This window comes from Ambystoma mexicanum, chromosome 10, assembly GCF_040938575.1.
Source record: "Ambystoma mexicanum isolate Mex_15411 chromosome 10, UKY_AmexF1_1, whole genome shotgun sequence".
In the NCBI taxonomy this organism is placed as follows: domain Eukaryota; kingdom Metazoa; phylum Chordata; class Amphibia; order Caudata; family Ambystomatidae; genus Ambystoma; species Ambystoma mexicanum.
This window is the reverse complement of record NC_090932.1, coordinates 556,499,601-556,519,933: the sequence shown is the minus strand read 5'-3', so window position 1 is coordinate 556,519,933 and position 20,333 is coordinate 556,499,601.

The window sequence follows — 20,333 nt, the reverse complement described above, 5'->3', positions numbered from 1 at the left end:
GTAGATTCCGGCAGCAGTGCTACACGGACACGGTAGCACCGGCATGCCAGTAGTTTACTTTTCTTACCAGGAAACACAGAATGAGGGCCAGTGACCTTTGAAAGGTAAGAATCTACTGCATCGCATATGGCCTGTGAGGCTGCTGGCGCAATCCAGTGCCCCACAGGAGTGTCCATTGTGGTGAAATGAGCATATGTCGAGGATGCTGCAGTGGAACTCAACCTACTACTCTGTTCAAACGGGACGACCCTCTGAACTGCTGCTTTGTGGTTGTAGCTCAGGTGTTGCCACATGGAGGAAGTCCCATAATTGTACAGCCCAGGTTTGCCGCGACTGAGTAAGATGCTGCATTCATTGCAACAAACCTTGGCCGTATTATCCTTGGGCTTACCATCTACGGGGGTAAAAAGCCTCCACACCCAAGACTCACGCTGCAAACTTGTAGCGGGGACTTCCACTACCTCATTCTCTTCTTCCTCTTCTTCCTCCTCTACATCATCATGCCTATTTGCCTTCCCAGGCCCTTGGGAAGGTCGTGTTGGTGGCGTATGTGGTGGCGATGGTGCTCAGACAGAGGCAGCAGGAGAGGTAGCCATGGATGCCATTGTCCATGAAAAAGTGGTTTGGAACCAGGAACAGACCAATCTGCAAAACAGCGGAACACAGCAATGTGCCAAATAGCTGAACAGCAACCTGCAGCAGTAGTCCTGGTCAGCCAGAAAGAACAGCAATGCCAATTACAGCCAAGTAATCCAGCAATAGAATGCCAATGATTGCCAAGTGCTCTGTCCTGGAAATCCAAAAACAGAATGAGGAGGAGCACTGGGGTGTAGCCTTTTATAGGAGTGCTGGGGAGCGCTTTGCGGACAGTCGCATGCTACAACGTACACTTCAAACCCCAAGCTGGGCTCAAAACGTTCCAAAAAGTGTCCAGATCACCTGGGGCATGGTGTGGGACCTCTGCAAGGTTGAAGTTTCACAGTAAAACACCTTGGATTGCTCAGGAAAGTACTTTTTTGGTATCCGGGGGCCCAGACCCTGTCTGCGAATAAGGACCAATGCTCAGCATGGGTGCGGTCACATGGTGACGTCGCGGACATCCGCAAATGGGATGGCTGTCTGTAGGACACCTACTCCACGGGATCCATTATGCACATGGGCATAGGTGTCTGACAGACAGGGTTGGGCTCTGTGAACTAATTAAAGTGTGACACACGTGCAGCAGACAGTTCCGAAAAGGCACAGTGTTCGTAGGACCCATGGGATGAGATGCATATGCGCCCAGGTGTCCGCCGGACATTGTTCGTGCCCCAAACTAATTAAAGTATGTCACCGCTTTGCAGACATTGCGGATAGGCACGATGTCTCTAGGACTCAGGGGGGAGAGATGCGCATGCTCCCAAGTATCCGTCGGACAGGGTTGCAGTCCCCGAACTAATCGAGAGTGCACCACAACTTGGCAGACATATCCGCATTGTACATAGGACACAGGGAATAAGATGTGCATGCGCCTAGGTATCCGTTGGACATGAGTAGGGTCCCCAAACTAATCAAAGGTAAGTCACAGCTTTGAGGACATGCGGAGTCCTATGGACACCTCCATTTTGAATGCAGACTTCCCAGACAGGCGCGGCGTCCGTTGGGCACACCTCCATTTTGATTAATTGCAGACATCGCAAACAGTCTTGGGCTCCGCTGACTCCTAACAGGCCTTTAAAAAAGAAAACACACAGCAACAGTATACATATAGAACTTTATTTACACATATAAATACACACAATTAGGAAAGGGAAGTGGTAGCAGAAATGGAAACATACAGTTGACTTGGGGTTTTCCACAGGTTGGTTATAAGGGAAGGAAGGGATTGAGGTCGCATCATAACGTCTTTGTGAACAGGGAATTTGTGGAGATGGTTGGCTGGGACAGGGGGAATGGGTACAGGTACAGGTGGGACAGTGGTATTTAATATTGTCCATTATATCTCTCTGTACACATTATTTTAATTCACCAAAACTGTTAGTCAATTGGTCAATTTTTGCCTCCAGGCTCAGTAGTTTATGTTCCACACTGCCAGTTTGTTTTTTTTATGTGCTCGTGCACTTGTGAACGAGCTGCTGCTTCTGGCCCACTCCCTTAGTTTCCTTTATGTACTGTTAAAGAAAAAAAACATGTCTCATGTACATGTGAAGCAATGTGAATTAATTCTCTTACTTTTCAAACTGCATTGTGTACCATTGGAGTAGGTGGGCCTCACTACGCGGTTGGAGGTAGCCTTGCTGGTAAAACCGGCAAGGCTACCTCCAAACTCCCATCCGGGTCCGGCACCCATGAGCGGGCAATTACCGGGCTATTCCGGCCCAGCCGGGCCCAGTAATTGCCCTTTTGCTGGTGACGGGCCCGGTAATTGCTCTTTCGCGGGTGCCGGGCCCGGTACATCCCCCATTCCCATTAGGGCTCAATTTGATTTTACTTGTAACCATAATATGGATAGGTTGTTATTAGTGCAAAGTATCTATAAAGTCCCTTTAACCCCTTAAGTGCCAACGACGATCTATCTCGTCTTTGACATTACCTCTGTGCTGCCAAAGACGAGATAGCTTGTCCTTTTTGGTACTTCATTTTGTGCGATCGCTGCAAAGCAGTGATCGCACAAAACTAAAATCCAACCCCCCGAGCTATGTGAAGAAGAGGTTCCTCCTCACAGCTCTGGGGTTGGATTTCCGTCAGTTACATGACAGCGTGGGTAACGTACGCCGACATGAAACAAAAATGTGCAAGGGATTGAATGGAGACATACCGAAATCACCAAAAAAGGACTTGACACTGGGGGGAAATCCTTGGAAGTTAAGGGGTTAACAAAGTTTTTGTATTGAATTTAATAGGTTTTTCTTAGGGCAACTGAACCATAGCATCCCTTTAACAATGTTTTTTGTTAGTGTATTTCATAGGTTTTTAGTAGAGCACTGTAACCAGAACGTTGCTTTAGCATAGTGTTTTCAGTAAAGGTGATAGGTTTTTAGGAGCCCAACTTGACCATAACGTCCCTTTAACAATGTTTTTTGTGAGTAAATTTGATAGGTTTTTAGCAGCGCAACTTAAACATACCATCCCTTTAATAATGTTTTTTTCACTGAATTCCATACGTTTTTAACAGGATACTCTTAGTTCGTATAAATGTACTGTACAGCAGTAGGTGGCTCTATACTAATAGGCACAGTGGTTGCGAACAGTGCATCTGTTCACGGACATCGGGTGGAGTCCAACCTGCTGAGAAAGGGAGGGATGGTCGTACAAAGTGGTACCATGCAGCAAAGACAAGAAACATATACAAACAGCAGCAAGTGCATGAATGGGAACAAAGGCATAGGGTATGCAGCTTAATGGAATGCACCAACAAGTGAAGTAACGTTTGCCTTCAACAATCTTACTGCACACCTGCTTCACATTCCAACAAAGGACGAAGAGGGAGAGTTAGGGACGCCAACTACTGAGAGCAGAATGTCACTGCAATATGGTAAGTACACTAAAGTGTATGTTATAATTGCACAGGTCCTGTAGTGTACAATAGTAGGAAAGCATGATGTTTTCTGTTTGTGCACAGCAATGGCAACCACCCTAGAATGGCTGGAAGAGAATTTTCAGCATGAAGAGATGAGTGAGGACGATAACCCCATTGCTACCTGCCGCAGTGCGAAACGGGAAAGAGTTACTGCAAGGGCAAGCACCCTAGAATGGCTGGAGAAGAATTTCTCACATGACGAAATGAGTGACCATAGTAACCCCATAGTTCAGGAATGCAGTGTGAAAAGTAACACAATTACAATATTTTGCCTCATGTATACTAAACATATTGGTTTTTATTTAACAGAACATATGGAAATACAAAGGAGTACACCAGAAGTGGCACGTTTTCCACAGCAACATACGGCCGCAGAAACTGAAGGAAACGCTGTAAATATAAAACTAGACCACCTGGACGCCAAAATGGATGAATTGCTGAACAATTTTGCTGCCTTGAAAAATGTTGTACAAGAACATATTATAGAGAAAATAAGATACCACTGCCCCACCTGCACATGCCCCCCTTCCCCAGACCCCCACCCCCGCAAATTGTGTGTCATGAGAGACGCTTCAATGAGACCTCAATCCCTTCTTCCCCTCACCACCAACTTGTAGAAATGCCTAAATCCCCAGTATATGTATCTGTTTCTTGTCCCCCTTCCCTTTGCGAATAGCGGCTATCAATGTGTGCTAATTGTAAAGACTGGTAGGGGGTGTCTGTACTTCCGCTCTCTATATGGTAGAGGAGAGGCACAGAGGACCCCAGCCAAGATTCTCTATTATTGGTACGTGGTCGAGCAATCAAGGCCTAGCTTCTCAGGAGGTGATGCAGGCTGGTTCTTAAGTACAGTGTAGTCCCCGAACCTCCACAAAGGAATGTCCACACACTGTATTACTGAGAACACAGTCTTTATATAATTAATATTCAAAGGTATGTACACGATCACAATAACGCACTTTGTACTCGGAAGTCAATAATGATAAATATATACAATTCTAAAGTGGTACCACTAATGTTATCGAATCTCATTAAAGTGCAACAACTGTACGGTTAAAATGTCACACAGATCAATAACGAGTAAACCAGCAATAGAGATAGGCAGGAACGTAAGATGGTTGAAACAATAGGCAGAATGCTGGCCCCGTTACCTAGACACAGTTCTGTGTGGAGATCCCCCCACCTGGGAAACCTGTAAATAAAGATATATAGCACAAGCCCAGTCCATATAATGTTCAATAGTCTTACTTGTTCCTATTAAAGTTTTACCCCCCCAATGTACCTGGTGGAGTAGAGTTCTCCGACGATGCACCGACCGATCCTTCTTGAGTGCCTCCCTTTCAGGCGGGAGCCATGGATCGTCGAGAGGTGTCGGGGAACTTGGCGTTTGGTGACGGGGAATCGACGGCCCTTCTTGAGTGCCCTCCCTTTAAAGCGGGAGTCACGGGTCGTCGAACGTCCGACGGTGAACAGGGTGAACTACGGCAGGGAAGTGACAGCTTCGTTCCTAGCGGTGCTCTTCGATGACAGAGCGTCTGCATCCTGCAAGGAAGAGGCGTGCGGGTCACCTCGGAGACGATAGTTCTGGACCGCAAAGAGATGATGAAGAACTGTGGCCCAGCAAGGGCGTCGAGTCGTCGGCGTCTCTGCGGTCTGTAGGTGGTGGGAAACCCACCGGTGGATGCTCCTCGGCGCGTCGATGGTCGGGCCTTCTCCAGCGGGAGACAAGCAGATGCCAATGCAGACGAGAGCGTCCGATGATCAATTGAAGTTCTTAGGCAAACAGGAGCATGGCGGCTCCGGTCGGCGATGGCGGTCGTCGACAGTGGGGAACAACAGTCCAGGTGCTTCTCCTTGGAGTTCCGCAGCAGTCCCCGTATCGGGCTGGCAGCCTGTCGAAGGTCTGTCTACCAGGGAGTGTTGGCAAAGATCAGCTGTGCACGAAGGTCCCTCGTAGCTCGGGAAGAGGGCGCCTTACCAGGTCCTCTCTGGGTCAGTCCTTGGAAGCACAGCAGACTTCAGATTGCGAGGGAGAGCCACAGCACTCCTTCTTGTCCAGCGGGGCTTCAAGGTCAAGCGTCAGTTAATCCAGTTATTCGTCGTAGAGGACTTCAGCTTCTGAACACCATTCCTAGCAGTGAGAGGTCCCCAGATATACTGTTGATCTCCCATTTATTCCGCTGGGTCACACTCAAGCATCCAATCACGACTACGGGCATTCATGCAGGCAGGCAGCCAATCAGGCACATGAGGTATTCAGGCCATTCACTTCTCTCCAGACACTCACAACAAGTTATGTGTATTGGGACAAGTACCGAGCCATTCAACACTCCAAGCTGCATTCATACCGGTTTCGGGCAGGGTTGTCTCAGTCATTGTGTCAACCACCAGACACTAGACACCCACAACACAGAATGCATACTCGTCACACACTCTATTCACCCAGGTCCCACCCACAGGAGGTACCCACAACATACATCACCGGGAAGGCTCCAGCTAGTCTCGCCGGGCCTTCACAACAACACCATATATGGCATTTCCACCCAACAGCCAGTCAGGGGGAAGGGACAGAGTCAGGGCTTCCCAGGACTTTGGGAAAACAAGGTATTGGGGAATAGAAATCAAGAGGCCACAGGGGCCATCTTGTTTCCATCAGGAATCAACGGATCCCAATGGCAGGGCCGGGGTATCCCAAAATGCAGGATACGCCACGCACCTGTCACATTCAGCATGGAGCTGCCACCAGCCCATACCCTGCTCTGTGGGCCACCCACAGGTGCCCAAAAATATACACTAGGGGCACAGGGTTGTACCCCCACCCATGGGTGCCATAAGGGTATCCCACGGGTCCGTTCACCAAACCAAAAGAAAGAGAGCTGCACCGCCAGGAGTCCCACATGAACTCCTGCGCGGAAAACACGACAGAACACACGATGAAAAGCAGTAAAGGACAAGGATACGGAGGCCCTGTCCCTCCGATGCATTTCCAGCATCACAGTCGCCCCCCCAGACTGAGGTGGAGGGTGCCTAATCTCCCACAGGATAGACACCCTCATCTAGACGGTCAACATACCTTCTGGAAAGGCCATCTGCATTATCGTGACTCTTCCCTGGTCTGTGCTCTATGGTGAAGTCTAGCCCTTGCAGGCTAATTGACCACCTGAGCAGTTTCGGGTTTTCACCCTTCATCTGCATAAGCCACTTCAGGGGCTTATGATCTGTTTGGACGTTGAAGGTAGACCCCGTAAGGAAGGGCCTAAAACGCTTAAGGCTCCAAACTATGCTAAAACATTCCTTTTCAACAGTAGCCCACCTAAGTTCTCTACCCTTGAGTTATCTAATGATGAATATGATAGGATGTTCTCTCCTTTTGTCATCTAACTGGGACAAGACAGCTCCAATTCCGGTGTCGCAGGCATCCATCTGACGATAAAGGGTCGGCTGTAGTCAGGCGCACACAACACGGGTGCCCGACACAGACTTTCTTTCAAGCCATCAAAGGCCCTCTGACAGTCTTCAGTCCAATTAACCTTCCTAGGCTGTTTGGGTGAAGTCAGAGCTGTCAGTGGTGCAGCTTTGGTTCCATAGTCTGCCATGAAATTGCGATAGTACCCGGTGAGGCCCAAAAAGGCTCTCACCTGGGTTTGAGTAGTGGGAGTCTCCCAGTCCTGTACATCCTGTACCTTACTGGGGAGAGGTTGGATTTGACCCCCTCCTACTTCATGACCAAGATACGTGACTTTCCCTAAAGCTATCTGGCACTTGGTGGCCTTGATAGTGAGGTTAGCCCATTTCAAGGCCTGCAACACCCTACCCAGATGTGTCAAGTGCTCTTCCCAAGTGGAACTGTAGACGGCAATGTCGTCTAAATAAGCCACACAAAAGGCTTCCAGCCCACTGAGAGCATGATTGACAAATCTCTGGAAGGTGGCAGGGGCATTCTTTAACCCAAAAGGCATGGCCCTAAACTGGTAGAGTCCCTTTGGTGTTGAGAACGCCGTCTTTTCCTTGGCATGGTCCGTCAGAGCTATTTGCCAATAGCCTGAGGTGAGGTCAAAGGTGCTCACAAATTTGGCAGCACCTATGGTGTCCACGAGCTCATCAGCCCTGGGCAATGGGTGCGCGTCAGTTTTGGTGACGGCATTGATTCCTCGGTAGTCCACACAGAACCTCCAATCCTTGGTACCTGCCTGGGAACTTGCCTTGGGAACAAGGACCACTGGACTGGACCAGGGACTGGTTGAGGGTTCAATAACCCCCAGATGCAACATCTTGGCGACCTCAGCCTGGATGTGGTTCTTAACCGTATCTGACATTCGGTAGCGCCTGCTCTTGACAGGCACGCTGTCACCAGTGTCAATCTCGTGCTTACACCACGGTGTAAGGCCTGGCGTCAGCGAAAACAGAGAGGCATATACTGCTGGAGCAAAGTCCTGCAGGCCTTCTGCTGCTCGGTTGTCAAATCTGGAGAGAGCTGCACTCCCTCCACTGAGCCATCCTGAGGGTTGCTATGCAGCAAATCAGGAAGGGGCTCACTCTCATCCTCTTCTTGCTCTGAAGCCAGCAAGAGACATGAGACTTCTGCTCGCCTGTGGAACGGCTTGAGCCTATTAACATGGAATACCTGAGGGGCTACCCCTGGGATTCCCATGTCAATAAGATAATTGACCTCGCCCATCTTGGAGATTATCCGGAAGGGTCCAGTCCATTTATCTGCCAATGCCCGAGGCTTGGTAGGCTCCATCACGAGGACCTCCTGTCCTGGAGTCCACTCCACTTGCGATGCTTTAAGGTCATGCCAGTATTTCTTCAATTCCTGGCTGGCCTTGAGATTCGCCGTTGCTTGACCCATCATCTGTGTCATCCTCCGTCTGAGGCCTAACACATAGTCCCCCATTTGCTTGGCGGGACCGGGAGGGGTGGCTTCCAAGCCTTCTCTGATCAAGGCGAGGGGCCCCCTCACGGGATGTCCAAAGAGCAACTCAAAGGGGCTGAAACCAACACCCTCTTGAGGTACCTCTCTGTAAGCAAACAGCAGGCATGGCAGGAGGAGATCCCATTTCCTCCTTAGGGGCTCTTGCAAAGCACCTAGCATGCCCTTGAGAGTTTTATTAAATCTCTCAACCAGACCATTGGTCTGGGGGTGGTAAGAAGTGGAGAACTTGTAGGTTACCCCGCACTCTTTCCACATGGTTTTTATGTAACTAGACATGAAGTTGGATCCTCGGTCAGAGACAACCTCCTTGGGGAATCCAACACGAGTGAAAATGCCCAGGAGGGCCCGGGCAACCACCTTGGCAGTAACAGTCTGAAGGGGTATAGCCTCAGGGTACCTGGTGGCATGATCTACCAAAACCAGGATGAACCGATGTCCATCTGATGTGGGAGGGTCAAGGGGACCGACGATGTCGATGCCCACCCTCTCAAATGGTGTGCCAACCAATGGCAATGGCTGCAGTGGGGCAATGACACTGCCTCCAGTCTTGCCAGACAACTGACAAGTTGGGCAGGTCCTGCAGTGGGACTCCACTTCTACTCCCATCCGAGGCCAGTAGAAATGGGCAGAGAGCCTCTGCTTAGTCTTCTTGGTACCAAGATGACCAGCCAAGGGCACCTCATGCGCCAACTGCAGTAGGAAGGACCTGTAAACCTGGGGTACCACCAACCTCTTGAGGGCACCAGGTTCAGGCTTAGTGGGCTCACTAACAAGGAGCTCACCCTCCCAATAAATCCGGAAAGTCCTAGGCACTTCGCCTTGTGCCTGGGACAGGGCCTGTTTCCTCAGACCCTCGAGAGAGGGAACTCTCTCTGTCCTTTACAGAAGTCTGCCCGGGAGGGTCCCCCTTCAGCTAACAAGCATTGAAGATCGGGATGATCCTCCGGGTTGAGAACCTCTCCCACAGGAGAGTCTTCTGGCTCTCCTCCCACAGGAGTTGAGACGGGGTTTACCACTGGACCCAGCCCGTCCGGAGCATGGATCCCAATGGGTGCTGTAGGAACAGCAGGAAGAGAAGGGGCTCCCTCCACAGAGGTGGCCTTCTTGATCTTCCTTCGTCGTGCCTTAGGCTGCGCCTTCGGCTCGGGTACCTGACTCACAGCCAGACCCGGTGTCACCAGTGACCTAGTGACCGCAGCCACAGTCATGGGAAGACCATCTGCGATCAATCCCAACTCGACTAGATCGTTACCTAACAGAATGTTAGCAGGGACGTTGTCCTGAACCAGGACAGGAAGCTTTGCTGTCTTGTCTCCAATTATGAGTGTGACTCGGGCTACAGGCGATAATTTGGGAGGCCCACCAGCTAACCTGGTGGTTCTCAGAGGAGCATCTACATAGTCCTCTGGCTTGAGCAGGGTCCTGTCCACCACTGTCATGCTTGCCCCAGTGTCTCTCAAACCAGTAGAAGGCTGGCCATTCAGGAGGACACTTCTCAAAAATCTATGGGTGTTCTGTGGGATAGTCGCCAGTACTTCCGCATACTGGTCGCAGGCCCAAAGGGACACTAAGGAAATCTCTACGGGAGCACCAAAAGTGATCCCTGTAGAGGAGGGGAGGGCCATGGCCTCCACCTCAGACATGGGGTAAGGGTAGGTCAGGCTGACAGCCTGTACTCCGAGTGCCTTACCTTTACACTTGGAGTCACCCCTTTTGTGATCCAGAGCCCCACAGTCCCAACAAGTGCCGGGAGTGCAGGGTACGGTACTGGAACCACCGGGAGACTGCTTTGCAACAGGTGGACCATTACTCTTATTCCCACCCACAGATGAGTTATTCCCACTAGATTTTTGGGTCTTAGGAGAGGAGGGTTTAGGTTTATTCGACTGTGACTGCTTTTGGGACTCCTCAGCTTTCTGAGAGGCCCCCTTTTCTTTGTCCTTGTCCTTCCCACTGGAGTCCTTAGGGGACACCCGGTGGGAGACCCACTTGTCAACCAACCTAGCGAACTTAAAGGGATCCAAAATGTTCTGGTCAGCAACATACTGACACAGCTCTGGTGAACAGGCTTCCGAAAAATGCTCAAAAAACAACAGGTGGGACAATTCAACAAAAGTTTTCACCTTGTAAACGTCAATCCATCCCATCATATTCATGTGCGGAGCACTCACCCAGTCGACCCAAGACACATTCTCTCTTTTCTTAAAATCCCTGAACCTTTTAAGGTATTGGGTAGGTGCCTTGCCAAACTTGGCAATCAAAGCAGATTTCATACACTCATACTGACCCCTTTCTTCCACACTCAGCTTCAGAATACAGTCATATCCAGTTTGAGGCACTCTGCTTACCAAACACTTAGCCCAATCTCGTTTGTCAACATCATGAATTGCACAAGCCATTTCAAACGCTTCAATCCATTGGAGGATATCAGAACCCTCCGAAAACACACCAACCAACCAAATCCTTCATAAATTTAGTTGCTGGGGACTTGACACTCTCACTGGGTTTCGCTGAAGTCTCCACTCGAGCTTTCTCTAGCTGGATTCTCTGACATTCAGTGTCCTTGTCTTTGAGTTCAAGATCCCTATTCTTGAGTTCCACTTTTTGCCCCAGCTCCTCTTTCTTAAGCTCAGCATCTATTTCCAACTTGCGATATTCAAAGGCCAATTTCATCCTTAATAACTCAAGCTCCAAGGAATTGCTGGGGTTCGGAGCAGAGGCAGCAGGAATGGCGGCTTTCCAAGAAACAGATTCAGTAGAAACCCCAGGGGCAGAGTCCTCATTGGCTGCATTCCCCACTCATCAAGAGTTTCACCATCGGTCTGGTAGTCCACCAGGGCAGCTATAAACTCAGCCCTAGACTTATTCACAAAGTCTAACTCCCTGGCTTCACAAGCACTCTGGAGAGCCTCTAAGCTCATCCGAGTCAATTTACCATTCGCAATAGACTCCATTGCTTGTAATGCAGTTATTTTGTACACACCCAAACCGTAATCTAATAAAGTGCGGATATTTTGTAAGTGGCACGGTTATACACTGATTCTTAAAACCATAAGCATCCCACTGCTGCCACCAGTGTAAAGACTGGTAGGGGGTGTCTGTACTTCCGCTCTCTATATGGTAGAGGAGAGGCACAGAGGACCCCAGCCAAGATTCTCTATTATTGGTACGTGGTCGAGCAATCAAGGCCTGACCACAAAAGTGATGGGTGGAAGGTTTCAAATTAATCTAAACCACTGGCAATTGCTCTGGGCAACCTTCCACACCACCGTTGTTTTTAGCCCATCTGCGCCATTGCAAAAGGGGACCAGCCATGTGCCAATCAGTCAGCAGCTGCTGCCACCGAAGGAGGCAGCCCAGCCCGAACTGCTAGGCCAGGTCCCCTCTGCACAGAAAACCAAGCAACCCCAGACATGTTTCGGCCTTGTTGGACCTCCTCAGTGAGGTGCAGCCTGGTTCCCTGTGGCGCAGTGAGCAAGGGACCCACATCTGGGCATACCCTCTCTCACAAGGAGAGACAAACTGACCACAAAAGTGATGGGTGGAAGGTTTCGGATTAATCTAAACCACTGGCAATTGCTCTGGGCAACCTTCCACACCACCGTTTTTTGCCTGTCTGCGCCATTGAAAAAGGGGACCAGCCATGTGCAAATCAGTCAGCAGCTGCCGCCACCGAAGGAGGCAGCCCAGCCTGAACTGCTAGGCCAGGTCCCCTCTGCACAGAAAACCAAGCAACCCCAGACATGTTTCGGCCTTGTTGGACCTCCTCAGTGAGGTGCAGCCTGGTTCCCTGTGGCGCAGCGAGCAAGGGACCCACGTCTGGGCATACCCTCTCTCACAAGGAGAGACAAACTAACCACAAAAGTGATGGGTGGAAGGTTTCGAATTAATCTAAACCACTGGCAATTGCTCTGGGCAACCTTCCACACCATCGTTTTTTAGCCTCTCTGCGCCATTGCAAAAGGGGACCAGCCATGTGCAAATCAGTCAGCAGCTGCCGCCACTGCAGGTAGCAGCCCAGCCCGAACTGCTAGGCCAGGTCCCCTCTGCACAGAAAACCAAGCAACCCCAGACATGTTTCGGCCTTGTTGGACCTCCTCAGTGAGGTGCAGCCTGGTTCCCTGTGGCGCAGCGAGCAAGGGACCCACGTCTGGGCATACCCTCTCTCACAAGGAGAGACAAACTGACCACAAAAGTGATGGGTGGAAGGTTTCAAATGAATCTAAACCACTGGCAATTGCTCTGGGCAACCTTCCACACCACCATTTTTTAGCCCGTCTGCGCCATTGCAAAAGGGACCAGCCATGTGCAAATCAGTCAGCAGCTGCCGCCACCGAACGTAGCAGCCCAGCCCGAACTGCTAGGCCAGGTCCCCTGCGCACAGAAAACCAAGCAACCCCAGACATGTTTTGGCCTTGTTGGACCTCCTCAGTGATGTGCAGCCTGGTTCCCTGTGGCGCAGCGAGCAAGGGACCCACGTCTGGGCATACCCTCTCTCACAAGGAGAGACAAACTGACCACAAAAGTGATGGGTGGAAGGTTCCGAATGAATCTAAACCACTTGCAATTGCTGTGGGCAACCTTCCACACCACCGTTTTTTAGCCCGTCTGCGACATTGCAAAAGGGTACCAGCCATGTGCAAATCAGTCAGCAGCTGCCGCCACCGAAGGAGGCAGCCCAGCCCGAACTGCTAGGCCAGGTCCCCTCTGCACAGAAAACCAAGCAACCCCAGACATGTTTCGGCCTTGTTGGACCTCCTCAGTGAGGTGCAGCCTGGTTCCCTGTGGCACAGCGAGCAAGGGACCCACGTCTGGGCAAACCCTCTCTCACAAGGAGAGACAAACTGACCATAAAAGTGATGGGTGGAAGGTTTTGAATGAATCTAAACCACTGGCAATTGCTCTGGGCAACCTTCCACACCACTGTTTTTTAGCCCGTCTGCGCCATTGCAAAAGGGGACCAGCCATGTGCAAATCAGTCAGCAGCTGCCGCCACCGAAGGTAGCAGCCCAGCCCGAAATGCTAGGCCAGGTCCCCTCTGCACAGAAAACCAAGCAACCCCAGACATGTTTCGGCCTTGTTGGACCTCCTCAGTGAGGTGCAGCCTGGTTCCCTGTGGTGCAGCGAGCAAGGGCCCCACGTCTGGGCATACCCTCTCTCACAAGGAGAGACAAACTGACCACAAAAGTGATGGGTGGAAGGTTTCGAATGAATCTAAACCACTGGCAATTGCTCTGGGCAATCTTCCACACCACCGTTTTTTAGCCCGTCTGCGCCATTGCAAAAGGGGACCAGCCATGTGCAAATCAGTCAGCAGCTGCCGCCACCGAAGGTAGCAGCCCAGCCCAAACTGCTAGGCCAGGTCCCCTCTGCACAGAAAACCAAGCAACCCCAGACATGTTTCGGCCTTGTTGGACCTCCTCAGTGAGGTGCAGCCTGGTTCCCTGTGGCGCAGCGAGCAAGGGACCCACGTCTGGGCATACCCTCTCTCACAAGGAGAGACAAACTGACCACAAAAGTGATGGGTGGAAGGTTTCGGATTAATCTAAACCAATGGCAATTGCTCTGGGCAACCTTCCACACCACCGTTTTTTAGCCCGTCTGCGCCATTGCAAAAGGGGACCAGCCATGTACAAATCAGTCAGCAGCTGCCACCACCGAAGGTAGCAGCCCAGCCCAAACTGCTCGGCCGGGTCCCCTCTGCACAGAAAACCAAGCATCCCCAGACATGTTTTGGCCTTGTTGGACCTCCTCAGTGAGGTGTAGCTTGTTTCTCTGTGGCGCAGCGAGCAAGGGACCCACGTCTGGGCATACCCTCTCTCACAAGGAGAGACAAACTGACCACAAAAGTGATGGGTGGAAGGTTTCGAATGAATCTAAACCACTGGCAATTGCTCTCGGCAACCTTCCACACCACCGTTTTTTAGCCCGTCTGCGCCATTGCAAAAGGGGACCAGCCATGTGCAAATCAGTCAGCAGCTGCCGCCACCAAGGTAGCAGCCCAGCCCGAACTGCTAGGCCAGGTCCCCTCTGCACAGAAAGCCAAGCAAACCCAGACATGTTTCGGCCTTGTTGGACCTCCTCAGTGAGGTGCAGCCTGGTTCCCTGTGGCGCAGCGAGCAAGGGACCCACGTCTGGGCATACCCTCTCTCACAAGGAGAGACAAACTGACCACAAAAGTGATGGGTGGAAGGTTTCGAAAGAATCTAAACCAATGGCAATTGCTCTGGGCAACCTTCCACACCACCGTTTTTTAGCCCGTCTGCACCATTGCAAAAGGGGACCAGCCATGTGCAAATCAGTCAGCAGCTGCCGCCACCGAAGGTAGCAGCCCAGCCCGAACTGCTAGGCCAGGTCCCCTCTGCACAGAAAACCAAGCAACCCCAGACATGTTTTGGCCTTGTTGGACCTCCTCAGTGAGGTGCAGCCTGGTTCCCTGTGGCGCAGCGAGCAAGGGACCCACGTCTGGGCACCCTCTCTCACAAGGAGAGACAAACTGACCACAAAAGTGATGGGTGGAAGGTTTCAAATGAATCTAAACCACTGGCAATTGCTCTGGGCAACCTTCCACACCACTGTTTTTTAGCCCGTCTGCGTCATTGCAAAAGGGGACCAGCCATGTGCAAATCAGTCAGCAGCTGCCGCCACCGAAGGTAGCAGCCCAGCCCGAACTGCTAGGCCAGGTCCCCTCTGCACAGAAAACCAAGCAACCCCAGACATGTTTCGGCCTTGTTGGACCTCCTCAGTGAGGTGCAGCCTGGTTCCCTGTGGCGCAGTGAGCAAGGGACCCACGTCTGGGCATACCCTCTCTCACAAGGAGAGACAAACTGACCACAAAAGAGATGGGTGGAAGGTTTCAAATGAATCTAAACCACTGGCAATTGCTCTGGGCAACCTTCCACACCACCGTTTTTTAGCCCGTCTGCGCCATTGCAAAAGGGGACCAGCCATGTGCAAATCAGTCAGCAGCTGCCGCCACCGAAGGTAGCAGCCCAGCCCGAACTGCTAGGCCAGGTCCCCTCTACACAGAAAACCAAGCAAACCCAGACATGTTTCGGCCTTGTTCGACCTCCTCAGTGAGGTGCAGCCTGGTTCCCTGTGGCGCAGCGAGCAAAGGACCCACGTCTGGGCATACCCTCTCTCACAAGGAGAGACAAACTGACCACAAAAGTGATGGGTGGAAGGTTTCGAAAGAATCTAAACCAATGGCAATTGCTCTGGGCAACCTTCCACACCACCGTTTTTTAGCCCGTCTGCACCATTGCAAAAGGGGACCAGCCATGTGCAAATCAGTCAGCAGCTGCCGCCACCGAAGGTAGTAGCCCAGCCCGAACTGCTAGGCCAGGTCCCCTCTGCACAGAAAACCAAGCAACCCCAGACATGTTTTGGCCTTGTTGGACCTCCTCAGTGAGGTGCAGCCTGGTTCCCTGTGGCGCAGCGAGCAAGGGACCCACGTCTGGGCACCCTCTCTCACAAGGAGAGACAAACTGACCACAAAAGTGATGGGTGGAAGGTTTTGAATGAATCTAAACCACTGGCAATTGCTCTGGGCAAAATTCCACACTACCGTTTTTTAGCCCGTCTGCGCAATTGCAAAAGGGGACCAGCCATGTGCAAATCAGTCAGCAGCTGCCACCACCGAAGGTAGCAGCCCAGCCCGAACTGCTAGGCCAGGTCCCCTCTGCACAGAAAACCAAGCATCCCCAGACATGTTTTGGCCTTGTTGGACCTCCTCAGTGAGGTGCAGCCTGGTTCCCTGTGGCGCAGCGAGCAAGGGACCCACGTCTGGGCATACCCTCTCTCACAAGGAGAGACAAACTGACCACAAAAGTGATGGGTGAAAGGTTTCAAATGAATCTAAACCACTGGCAATTGCTCTGGGCAACCTTCCACACCACCGTTTTTTAGCCCATCTGCGTCATTGCAAAAGGGGACCAGCCATGTGCAAATCAGTCAGCAGCTGCCGCCACCGAAGGTAGCAGCCCAGCCCGAACTGCTAGGCCAGGTCCCCTCTGCACAGAAAACCAAGCAACCCCAGACATGTTTCGGCCTTGTTGGACCTCCTCAGTGAGGTGCAGCCTGGTTCCCTGTGGCACAGCGAGCAAGGGACCCACGTCTGGGCAAACCCTCTCTCACAAGGAGAGACAAACTGACCATAAAAGTGATGGGTGGAAGGTTTTGAATGAATCTAAACCACTGGCAATTGCTCTGGGCAACCTTCCACACCACTGTTTTTTAGCCCGTCTGCGCCATTGCAAAAGGGGACCAGCCATGTGCAAATCAGTCAGCAGCTGCCGCCACCGAAGGTAGCAGCCCAGCCCGAAATGCTAGGCCAGGTCCCCTCTGCACAGAAAACCAAGCAACCCCAGACATGTTTCGGCCTTGTTGGACCTCCTCAGTGAGGTGCAGCCTGGTTCCCTGTGGTGCAGCGAGCAAGGGCCCCACGTCTGGGCATACCCTCTCTCACAAGGAGAGACAAACTGACCACAAAAGTGATGGGTGGAAGGTTTCGAATGAATCTAAACCACTGGCAATTGCTCTGGGCAATCTTCCACACCACCGTTTTTTAGCCCGTCTGCGCCATTGCAAAAGGGGACCAGCCATGTGCAAATCAGTCAGCAGCTGCCACCACCGAAGGTAGCAGCCCAGCCCAAACTGCTAGGCCAGGTCCCCTCTGCACAGAAAACCAAGCAACCCCAGACATGTTTCGGCCTTGTTGGACCTCCTCAGTGAGGTGCAGCCTGGTTCCCTGTGGCGCAGCGAGCAAGGGACCCACGTCTGGGCATACCCTCTCTCACAAGGAGAGACAAACTGACCACAAAAGTGATGGGTGGAAGGTTTCGGATTAATCTAAACCAATGGCAATTGCTCTGGGCAACCTTCCACACCACCGTTTTTTAGCCCGTCTGCGCCATTGCAAAAGGGGACCAGCCATGTACAAATCAGTCAGCAGCTGCCACCACCGAAGGTAGCAGCCCAGCCCAAACTGCTCGGCCGGGTCCCCTCTGCACAGAAAACCAAGCATCCCCAGACATGTTTTGGCCTTGTTGGACCTCCTCAGTGAGGTGTAGCTTGTTTCTCTGTGGCGCAGCGAGCAAGGGACCCACGTCTGGGCATACCCTCTCTCACAAGGAGAGACAAACTGACCACAAAAGTGATGGGTGGAAGGTTTCGAATGAATCTAAACCACTGGCAATTGCTCTCGGCAACCTTCCACACCACCGTTTTTTAGCCCGTCTGCGCCATTGCAAAAGGGGACCAGCCATGTGCAAATCAGTCAGCAGCTGCCGCCACCAAGGTAGCAGCCCAGCCCGAACTGCTAGGCCAGGTCCCCTCTGCACAGAAAGCCAAGCAAACCCAGACATGTTTCGGCCTTGTTGGACCTCCTCAGTGAGGTGCAGCCTGGTTCCCTGTGGCGCAGCGAGCAAGGGACCCACGTCTGGGCATACCCTCTCTCACAAGGAGAGACAAACTGACCACAAAAGTGATGGGTGGAAGGTTTCGAAAGAATCTAAACCAATGGCAATTGCTCTGGGCAACCTTCCACACCACCGTTTTTTAGCCCGTCTGCACCATTGCAAAAGGGGACCAGCCATGTGCAAATCAGTCAGCAGCTGCCGCCACCGAAGGTAGCAGCCCAGCCCGAACTGCTAGGCCAGGTCCCCTCTGCACAGAAAACCAAGCAACCCCAGACATGTTTTGGCCTTGTTGGACCTCCTCAGTGAGGTGCAGCCTGGTTCCCTGTGGCGCAGCGAGCAAGGGACCCACGTCTGGGCACCCTCTCTCACAAGGAGAGACAAACTGACCACAAAAGTGATGGGTGGAAGGTTTCAAATGAATCTAAACCACTGGCAATTGCTCTGGGCAACCTTCCACACCACTGTTTTTTAGCCCGTCTGCGTCATTGCAAAAGGGGACCAGCCATGTGCAAATCAGTCAGCAGCTGCCGCCACCGAAGGTAGCAGCCCAGCCCGAACTGCTAGGCCAGGTCCCCTCTGCACAGAAAACCAAGCAACCCCAGACATGTTTCGGCCTTGTTGGACCTCCTCAGTGAGGTGCAGCCTGGTTCCCTGTGGCGCAGTGAGCAAGGGACCCACGTCTGGGCATACCCTCTCTCACAAGGAGAGACAAACTGACCACAAAAGAGATGGGTGGAAGGTTTCAAATGAATCTAAACCACTGGCAATTGCTCTGAGCAACCTTCCACACCACCGTTTTTTAGCCCGTCTGCGCCATTGCAAAAGGGGACCAGCCATGTGCAAATCAGTCAGCAGCTGCCGCCACCGAAGGTAGCAGCCCAGCCCGAACTGCTAGGCCAGGTCCCCTCTGCACAGAAAACCAAGCAAACCCAGACATGTTTCGGCCTTGTTCGACCTCCTCAGTGAGGTGCAGCCTGGTTCCCTGTGGCGCAGCGAGCAAAGGACCCACGTCTGGGCATACCCTCTCTCACAAGGAGAGACAAACTGACCACAAAAGTGATGGGTGGAAGGTTTCGAAAGAATCTAAACCAATGGCAATTGCTCTGGGCAACCTTCCACACCACCGTTTTTTAGCCCGTCTGCACCATTGCAAAAGGGGACCAGCCATGTGCAAATCAGTCAGCAGCTGCCGCCACCGAAGGTAGTAGCCCAGCCCGAACTGCTAGGCCAGGTCCCCTCTGCACAGAAAACCAAGCAACCCCAGACATGTTTTGGCCTTGTTGGACCTCCTCAGTGAGGTGCAGCCTGGTTCCCTGTGGCGCAGCGAGCAAGGGACCCACGTCTGGGCACCCTCTCTCACAAGGAGAGACAAACTGACCACAAAAGTGATGGGTGGAAGGTTTTGAATGAATCTAAACCACTGGCAATTGCTCTGGGCAAAATTCCACACTACCGTTTTTTAGCCCGTCTGCGCAATTGCAAAAGGGGACCAGCCATGTGCAAATCAGTCAGCAGCTGCCACCACCGAAGGTAGCAGCCCAGCCCGAACTGCTAGGCCAGGTCCCCTCTGCACAGAAAACCAAGCATCCCCAGACATGTTTTGGCCTTGTTGGACCTCCTCAGTGAGGTGCAGCCTGGTTCCCTGTGGCGCAGCGAGCAAGGGACCCACGTCTGGGCATACCCTCTCTCACAAGGAGAGACAAACTGACCACAAAAGTGATGGGTGAAAGGTTTCAAATGAATCTAAACCACTTGCAATTGCTCTGGGCAACCTTCCACACCACCGTTTTTTAGCCCGTCTGCGTCATTGCAAAAGGGGACCAGCCATGTGCAAATCAGTCAGCAGCTGCCGCCACCGAAGGTAGCAGCCCAGCCCGAACTGCTAGGCCAGGTCCCCTCTGCACAGAAAACCAAGCAACCCCAGACATGTTTCGGCCTTGTTGGACCTCCTCAGTGAGGTGCAGCCTGGTTCCCTGTGGCGCAGTGAGCAAGGGACCCACGTCTGGGCATACCCTCTCTCACAAGGAGAGACAAACTGACCACAAAAGAGATGGGTGGAAGGTTTCGAATGAATCTAAACCACTGGCAATTGCTCTGGGCAACCTTCCACACCACCGTATTTTAGCCCGTCTGCGCCATTGCAAAAGGGGACCAGCCATGTGCAAATCAGTCAGCAGCTGCCGCCACCAAAGGTAGCAGCTCAGCCCGAACTGCTAGGCCAGGTCCCCTCTGCACAGAAAACCAAGCAACCCCAGACATGTTTCGGCCTTGTTGGCCCTCCTCAGTGAGGTGCAGCCTGGTTCCCTGTGGCGCAGCGAGCAAGGGACCCACGTCTGGGCATACCCTCTCTCACAAGGAGAGACAAACTGACCACAAAAGTGATGGGTGGAAGGTTTCAAATGAATCTAAACCAATGGCA